The sequence below is a fragment of the Lynx canadensis genome, chromosome E2, assembly GCF_007474595.2.
Source record: "Lynx canadensis isolate LIC74 chromosome E2, mLynCan4.pri.v2, whole genome shotgun sequence".
Taxonomy (NCBI): Eukaryota; Metazoa; Chordata; class Mammalia; order Carnivora; family Felidae; genus Lynx; species Lynx canadensis.
In genome coordinates, this window is record NC_044317.1 from 24,714,366 (window position 1) to 24,722,468 (window position 8,103).

The 8,103-nt window shown below is 39.9% G+C and overlaps 1 pseudogene; it reads left to right on the forward strand.

Annotated features, from left to right (window-relative positions):
• Nucleotides 1-201: 201 nt before the first annotated feature.
• On the forward strand, nucleotides 202-2,298 carry LOC115503515 (annotated as a pseudogene).
• The last annotated feature ends 5,805 nt before the right edge of the window (nucleotides 2,299-8,103 follow it).

Below are 8,103 nucleotides of genomic sequence, written 5' to 3' on the forward strand. Positions count from 1 at the left end.
GCCCACCCACCCCTGCACTGACCCCAATCCTGCCCTCTTCCTACTATTGCCCTCCTCCAATTTGTCTTCTACTCTGTTCTATTTGGCCCACCTCCCGTCCCCACACCTACTGCCCCTTGCTCTACCCCAAGTTCCCAGGTACCTTGGACGCTGTTCTCTCTGCAGTGAGGTGCATTATGGGCCCACCATCAAGCATCCAGTATGTTTCAACCAAGTCTGAAGAGCTTCTACATCAGGTTGATCAACTCCACCCAGATCAAAATCCTAAAGCTGGAAGTGCTGAGCAAACTAGTTAATGAAACTAAAATCCTTATTGTCCGACAGAAATGCCAGACCTATATGCACAGCATGGTCAGAGACTTTAGGGCATCACGATCCAGGCCATTGGACGCTGTGCAGCTAACATAGGATGAGTCTGTGACACCTGCCTCAATGGCCTGATGCAGCCAGTTTCACCGTGATGCGCTATTCATCACAGAGTCAGTGGTCATCATTAAGAAGCTGCTGCAGATGCAGCCAGCACAGCACGAGAGTTCATAAGCTGGCAAAGCTCACAGACAACATCTAGGTGCTCCTGGCTTGAGCCAGGATCCTGTGGCTCATTGATGAGTACTGTGAGCAAGTCTCCAGTATTCACCTGATGTCCTGGGAAAAGCGGCCAAGTCCTTCACAGCAGAGCAGGACACCATCAAACTGCAGGTCATCAACTTGGCAGCCAAGCTCTACCTGACCAACCCTAAGCAGAACAAGCTGTTGACCCTGTATATACTAAGTCTGGCCAAGTCCCACCAGAACCATGATATCTGTGACTTACCACACTTCACCTGGCATTTTATCCTCTCTTCAGAGCAGGATGGAGCCCTCAGCCACCATGCAAATAAGCTCCTCCTGGCACCCAAAGCAACCCCAGACTTGGAGTCATCCTTCAAAGACCAGACCACTTCCAGCCAGGCTCACTATCCCACCTACTAAATCCAAGGCCACAGGATACCAAGAGCTTCCAGACTGGCCAGAAGAAGTTCTAGACACATCTGCATGCAGCGTGGAGGTATCTGAATGGACCAAGTGTTCAATATGGCAGAAGAGGAAAGAGAGGAAGAGGAGTCAGGCCCCCCAGAGTCCACAGATAGACACCCAGAGTCCAAGAGTGAATCAGATAGTGAGAGCAGCAGTGAGAGCAGCTGAAGGGTCCACCAGTGAGTCCAATAGTGAAGACCAAGATGAAGGTGAGGAGAAAGGGAGAAGGAGTGAGAGTGAACCCAGTGAGGAGGAAAATGAGAAGGGGAAAATGAAGACGGTGCCAGAGGGACAAGGAGAAGGTTTGTCTTCAGGTAAGGGCAGAGATGCCAGCTGTAGCTCATCAGCTTGAGAAGACATTGGAGCCTGAGGAGCAGCAGGTGGAACCTGCCTCCTGAAAGGAAGAAGAAAACAGAACAAAACAAAATTAAAACCTGCCTGTGGAACAAGTAACCCTGCAGCCAAAGAAATGTCTTGGCTTGATCTAGAGGACTTCTCCCTCCTAGCGTCCAGCTTGTGTCTCCTCCTACAAGTGTATCCACCAGTCTGGCTGCTGGCCTGGAGGGCCTGACATTCACAAACAAACAAAAAAGGCCCTGATGCCCTTGCTGCTGGGTCCAGTATCGAGTGTTGGAAGGCAGGAGCTGTGGCACCTTGTAACTGGTGAGGGCATCCAGCCTTTTTGTCCAGGGCCCCCACATGGTATCTGTGCATACCCACTTTTCCAACAGCTCCAATACTCCCACCAAGGGCCTGCAGATGGGCACCCCTAAACTGCCTGCAGGTATTAGCATCCTGAAATTGAGCCCCTGGCACCCAGAGAATCTGTCACTGCTGTAATGGGCATTAATTTCTGTGACTCAACTTAGGTGCTCAACTTCCAGCTATGAATCCAAACCCAACAGTTTCACATCTCCATTCAGCCACCCATTGCATAGCAGATGACCCCTGAGTGTGTTCAAGATTGAGAATGAGTTCAAGAAGGTATAGGCAAAGCTGATGGACATGAATGAGATTACAGAGAAGATCAAGATGCCAGACACCTGTCAGAGTGACCACAGTGTTTTACAGAAAGTGACTGCCACTGCCAACCTTGATTGCGTCTCTTGTCAGACATATGACAAGTACAGGTTTGAAGGGAGGATGCTGACCAGTGGGACACTGGCCCTGCTGATCTTGGACACCCTGCCTGCTGGAGCTGCCTCACTGATAGTCAACAGTGAAAAGATGGTGACTGGCACTGTGCTGGTGAGGGACATGGTACATGGTCTTATCCAGTAATTCCCAAGCGTTGTGAACTCTTTGGCCCCTACCTGTTACTCCATCATGACATCTGGGCTGTTAGCCTCTCTCTTTCTTTCCCTCACATCAGACTTCTTATCCGAGATAGCATCCACGGGGATCCTCTCTCCATCTGGTCATGACCAGGCTCCCCCAACAATTCCCCTCCCCATGAGTTTCCAGTGACCTGTGCAGAGAGACATAGCAGCTGCTCCCTTCAGTCCTCCCAGATCTCTGTAGCTATTTATGTAGCAAGATCTCAGTATTCTACCTAATATATTTTATAACATATATACATGATGGATAATACCTAGACCTATTGTGATCATTTTGCAGTATATACAAATATCAAATAATTATGCTGTATACCTGAAACTAATATAATGTTGTATGTCAGTTACATCTCAATAAAAAATAAATACATAAAATAAAATGTGTATTTCTGAGCTATAGTCCAGGAACATCAAGTCAGAATATCTGGGGGTGAGCCTAGAAATCTTCCTTTAAAAAGTGTCCAAGATGATTTTAAAGCAGCATAAAGGTTTTTTTAAAAAGTTAATGGCATGCCTTAGACACCTCTAGTTTCCCCCTTGCACCCTCTCCATCCTGGGCTTTTCCATATTGGACCAGCCCTTCAGAGGGGATTCTGATAAACTGTCACTGAGGCACCTGAGAAAATTACCAAAAAGGTAAATAACTGATATCTCAGGATGCTGCTCATTCTACAGGAGCTAGTCAACAACACTCAAACAAATGAGCATCTGCTAAGACACAGTTCTTTTTTTTTTTTTTAATTTTTTTATTTGAGACAGAGACAGAGCATGAACAGGGGAGGGTCAGAGAGAGAGGGAGACACAGAATCTGAAACAGGCTCCGGGCTCCGAGCTGTCAGCACAGAGCCCGATGCGGGGCTCGAACCCACGGACCGCGAGATCATGACCTGGGCTGAAGTTGGATGCTCAACCGACTGAGCCACCCAGGCGCCCCTTAAGACACAGTTCTTGAGAGGCGATTCTCCAAACTCAAAGAAGAGTGGGATTTCTAACCGTAAGGAGTTTACAATCTGATAGGAGACAATGTTACACATAAAAGTTATGTGAGGAAAAAAGAAAATATAGTCACCTTAATTACTTGGGTAACTGTCTTGACGTTTAAATCTACTTCAACTATAGAGGTTGAAACCGTGAATAGTCTTCTAACCTCCAGTCCAGGGTTTTCCATCAAATATCCCAAATACATAATCATAATGTAGTCTAGACTTTTTAGATTCTTGTCTGGAAATTTCTTTTGGTTTACTCTATCTATAACAGACTATAACCTAGAATTTAAAAGTATGTCTCCTTTCAAATATCCTGGATTATTTTCTCAAATTAGAATCAGAAATTCAAGCACTTTCAAATCTTCTACTGCTTTTGTAGTCAAAAGTAATACATGACAGCTGTTTTTTTTCCATTCATTCAATCAAATTAGTAAACCCAGAGTAATCTATATCCTTGGATACTAAAGATTGTTAAAACTTAGTCCCTATTCTTATGATCCAAAGCTTGAGAGATATAGCATATATCTATCTATATCTATATCCACACACATACATATATATATGTATATACATATATATGTGTGTGTATGGCATATATATATATATATATATATATATATAATCATATGTCCTGATTTTAGAATATACATACATATACGTATGCAACATATCACAGTGTATCACTGTCTGATTCACTCTCACATTCTGGCTGCTTATCTGTGGATTCTGTGGGGCTTGACTCCTCTTCTCCTTCCTCTTTCCCCAGATGGAACACTTGGTCCATTCAGGTACCTCCACATTGCTTGGCAGATAATGATTTTAGAATGCATGGAAATGAGCGAAATTACTACACAGAAAGTAGTTCTATATAAGTTGGGTAGAGAGGGAGCACATATTTTAAGCCAGCAGGGATATGGGTAGGTGACAGATAAGGCAAAGAATCTTATTTTAGCAATGCAGAAGTAAAGGACCTGTAATGATCTACTCAGTGAAAAGAATGTGCTCCTTAAATAGTCGCTATCTGACATGCTTTTTCCATTTGATAACTAGATTAACTGTGACACAATAGGATTTAGGGCATGGGGAGGGAAGGAAGAAGAGCTCTCAACATAGAACAGAAACAGGGCTAAAGAATGGGGTTGCCTTGCCCCACCAAGTGGAGATATGTCATTTGTGAATGAAAGCACCCATCAAAGAATTTCCAGTGTGAAATCCTGGGATGGCTTCGTTTGTCACCCAGCCTCCTTCTCCTAGCTGTGGCAGGAGTCTCAGATGCTAATTGTCACCATAAGTCCCTAGATTTACACACTGAACACTATGACATAATCCTGGATGAAGACAAGGAGATTGGGGAAGACAGATCTCTTCAGTCCTGCTGTGAGAATAGAGAAAAGCAAACCCAAAGCTAACTTGACAAGTTTCCCTTTAATTGATTTAAATTAGGAATTCCTCCAACATCCAAACTGTTTTCTAATTAAGTTCGATATGAATGATGGCCCATATTGCAGGTGGTTGAAAGGTGAGTTTTCTAAAATAATAATGAATTAGGGATGTAATCTAGTTTTGTGGAGGTGTAATCCACGCTATTCAGATGACATCTTTCAACATAGTTGTGGGGGGTGGTTCCAGTGTCAGTGTTAGATTATTTTAGGTTTTAATAAAATGGTAGTTCCTACTCAAAAAGCCTTCCAAATGCTAAGGTTCATTTTAAAAATAATTTTGATGGATGTATTTTTGTTCATTTTAAAAATTGATATGTGCTCATAAAAAAATATTTGGGATACAGAAAATAGAAAAATAGGAAAAAAAAGAGTACCCATAATATCGGATGTAATCACTGATAATTCTATAACATTTTTGGTATACAGGTTCCCCAGATATATCCCCCCACAATTATCCCCTCTTTGCTTTGCTCCAACTTGCTTTTACGAAAAACCTACATTAGTACTAGCTATTTTCACTAACCAAACAAAATCTGAAGAAAACTTTCATTTTACAAAATAGTAATTGCTTTTTTGCTTTATGCCATTTTAGCTTGCAAAAGCTTTCATAGAAAAACTCTACTTTTAGATAGTGGGAAATCTGTACTTCTCTCATGCTTTATATTTTAACCTTTACATAATTTGGAGATCATATTAAATATTGTATATATAAAGTACATGTTTTCATGTAATATAAAGCAAATATGTGTCCATGATATTTCAATACTTTGCAAAGGCAAAGTTAATCCTTGCATACTATTTCTTCATGTAAAGTGTGCCATATTTTATTTGTCCATTCTTCTTTCAATCATAAGTGCCATTTTCGAGTGTTCAAAATTTTCAAGAAGGCTATACAATATGGATATTAATGTGCATATTTTAACTTTTAGCTGGTTTTGATTTTTTGGTTTGTTTGTTGACTTCTCAGGATTTCTTTCCAGAAATAAGATCAAGACATACCTAAGAGTGTAATGTATTTTGTGACATTTTCTGAAAAGGTTACCTCAATTTTTGCCTCACCATCAGGGTAAAACTGTCCACATACTATAACCATTCTCATATTAAATATTCTAATTTTTGTATTTGCTCATTTTCTCTAACACTGAAGCCAGATTTGTATTTATTTGATTGCTTAGAGGTAGAATATTTCCATAGGTGTTTTCAGTCAGTATACTCTTATAAAATGTCTATTCAAACCTTTTTTTTTTTTTAAACACGTGAAATTAATGTTGTCAATTCCTTATTTTTAAAGGATATGGTTGATTTGTGGATAGATTTGCCATAAAAAATGTGCATGGAAATTCACTCTTCTGTGGTTATGGCTCTCACAAAAGTTCAGTAAAATTACCTCAACTTAAACAATACTAGGAATTAATTCCCTCTGACACACACACTCACTCTCCCATCAAACTTTTTTTAGCCTTCAGTCACCTATGCAGCATGTTCAGATAGTACTCAGGAAAAATGGACCCTGGTTCCCTTCCAAGGGTATGAAGGTGGACTCTGGGGCCTTGAACAGAGAGAAAATATCTCTGGGTTCCACATCTTCATTCTTCTCCCTACATCACCAACCATGCACCAGTGGCCAGAGAACAATATGATGGCTCCATCCAGAGACTCCGATTTCCTTTCAAAAGTTGCTGAGATTTCAAAAGTTTGATCCACTGGAAGGAGAAAAATGGTTGACAGGTGGCAAAACAAACAAACAAAAAATACTCTCTTATAAAACCTCTGGTTAGAGAAATATTTGTGCTTCACAGTGAGCTCATCGGAGATAAATAAATATATAAATGAATAAATAGATTATATTTCTTTATAGAGGAGAATACTGAAAATTCAATGAAATCAGTTTTGCACACCCTTTTTCTTTCTCCACACCAGCTCTCTATTATGGCAATTTTCCACAGAGATTTCAAAAGTATTAGGTTTATTGTTTCTGCTACTGCCTAAGACGACTGTCCATTAATAAATATATCTAAAATAACAGACATTTATTTTTGAGTCAATGCACATGTTTATACTTAGCTAATGTAAAAGGGGATTTACTCTTGGCCAGTTCTGTATAAAGTACATTTCTCTATCAAAAAAATATGGTTTTCTTAGCCAACCAACTGCTCTGTAAAATTTGGGATATGCTTCTATGGCAGGGGGAGGGGGGGATTGAAGTAATTCAGTAAGAAAATTGTAACTAAAAGTTCTATTATTCAGTTCATATTAAAACTGAAATGAAATGAAAATATAATAAGACTCAAAATAAATTTGAAGTATGAATATAACATGAACTATTAGTAATAATAATATTTTTCCTTGCTAGAAAGTGAATAAATGGAATACATTTCTCATTCCATTTCTCTCTCAAGCACTTCTACATGTATTGTTCCGTGAGGGATTTTTATTGTCATTTATTTTCAAACTTCTGACCTTGGTTTCCTTGACTGCAAAATAAGGTTAATATTTCCTACCCCATTATACCTTTATGAGAATTACAAGAGAATTACATGTAAATTAAATACCATATAGCCTCGCATTTGGTAGGTGTTCATTAAAGTGTATTTCTATCAGGTCGCCTTTGTCTTAAGTACTATAAATTATGTATGGCATAATCCATAACCTTTTAGTCTTATTTAGAGTGGGGCAAAGAGAACCAACTGCTGTTTTATCATTTGAGAGAACATGGCAAAACCTAAGAAAGAAAGTCTTCATTCTGAAAGCTTAAAGGCATCAATTGATTCATTTTTGTCAGCAATGTCCCTCCTTTTAAAGAGGATCAATACAGCAAGATGCAGGAGAGAATCTCTCTTCTGATCATCGATGAAGGGAAACGTTAGCTATACTTTTTAAACATATATGGCTAGCAGAGAGAAATAGGGAATGACACTTTAGGTTCCACAGTAGAGGAACAAAACGGAATGTTTGAGGGAAATGCAAAGGGACTATTAAGGGCGTCTCACAAATCAAGCCTTTGTTAGGTGTCTCTGTGACTGTGAAGCTGTCAGGATTTGTTTAGCTAATGACTCTCACTTGTTAAAATTTTAACCATCGCTCCTTTTGCCGCATTTCAAAAGACTCATAACATTCCTTTTAATATTTGTTTTCTGTTTGACAATATGATTTCACATGAGTATTTCTTCACTTAACAATATAAGGGCAGTTATTCAACTCTCTCACCCTTCATCCTCCATTCTAGTTTAGCCATTTGTTCTTGTTCTAGCAGACAGCTTCTGTCCTCTTCTCTTCTACTTGAAGTTCTAGACTTCTTCCAGGATAAGCAAAGCACGCAGGGAC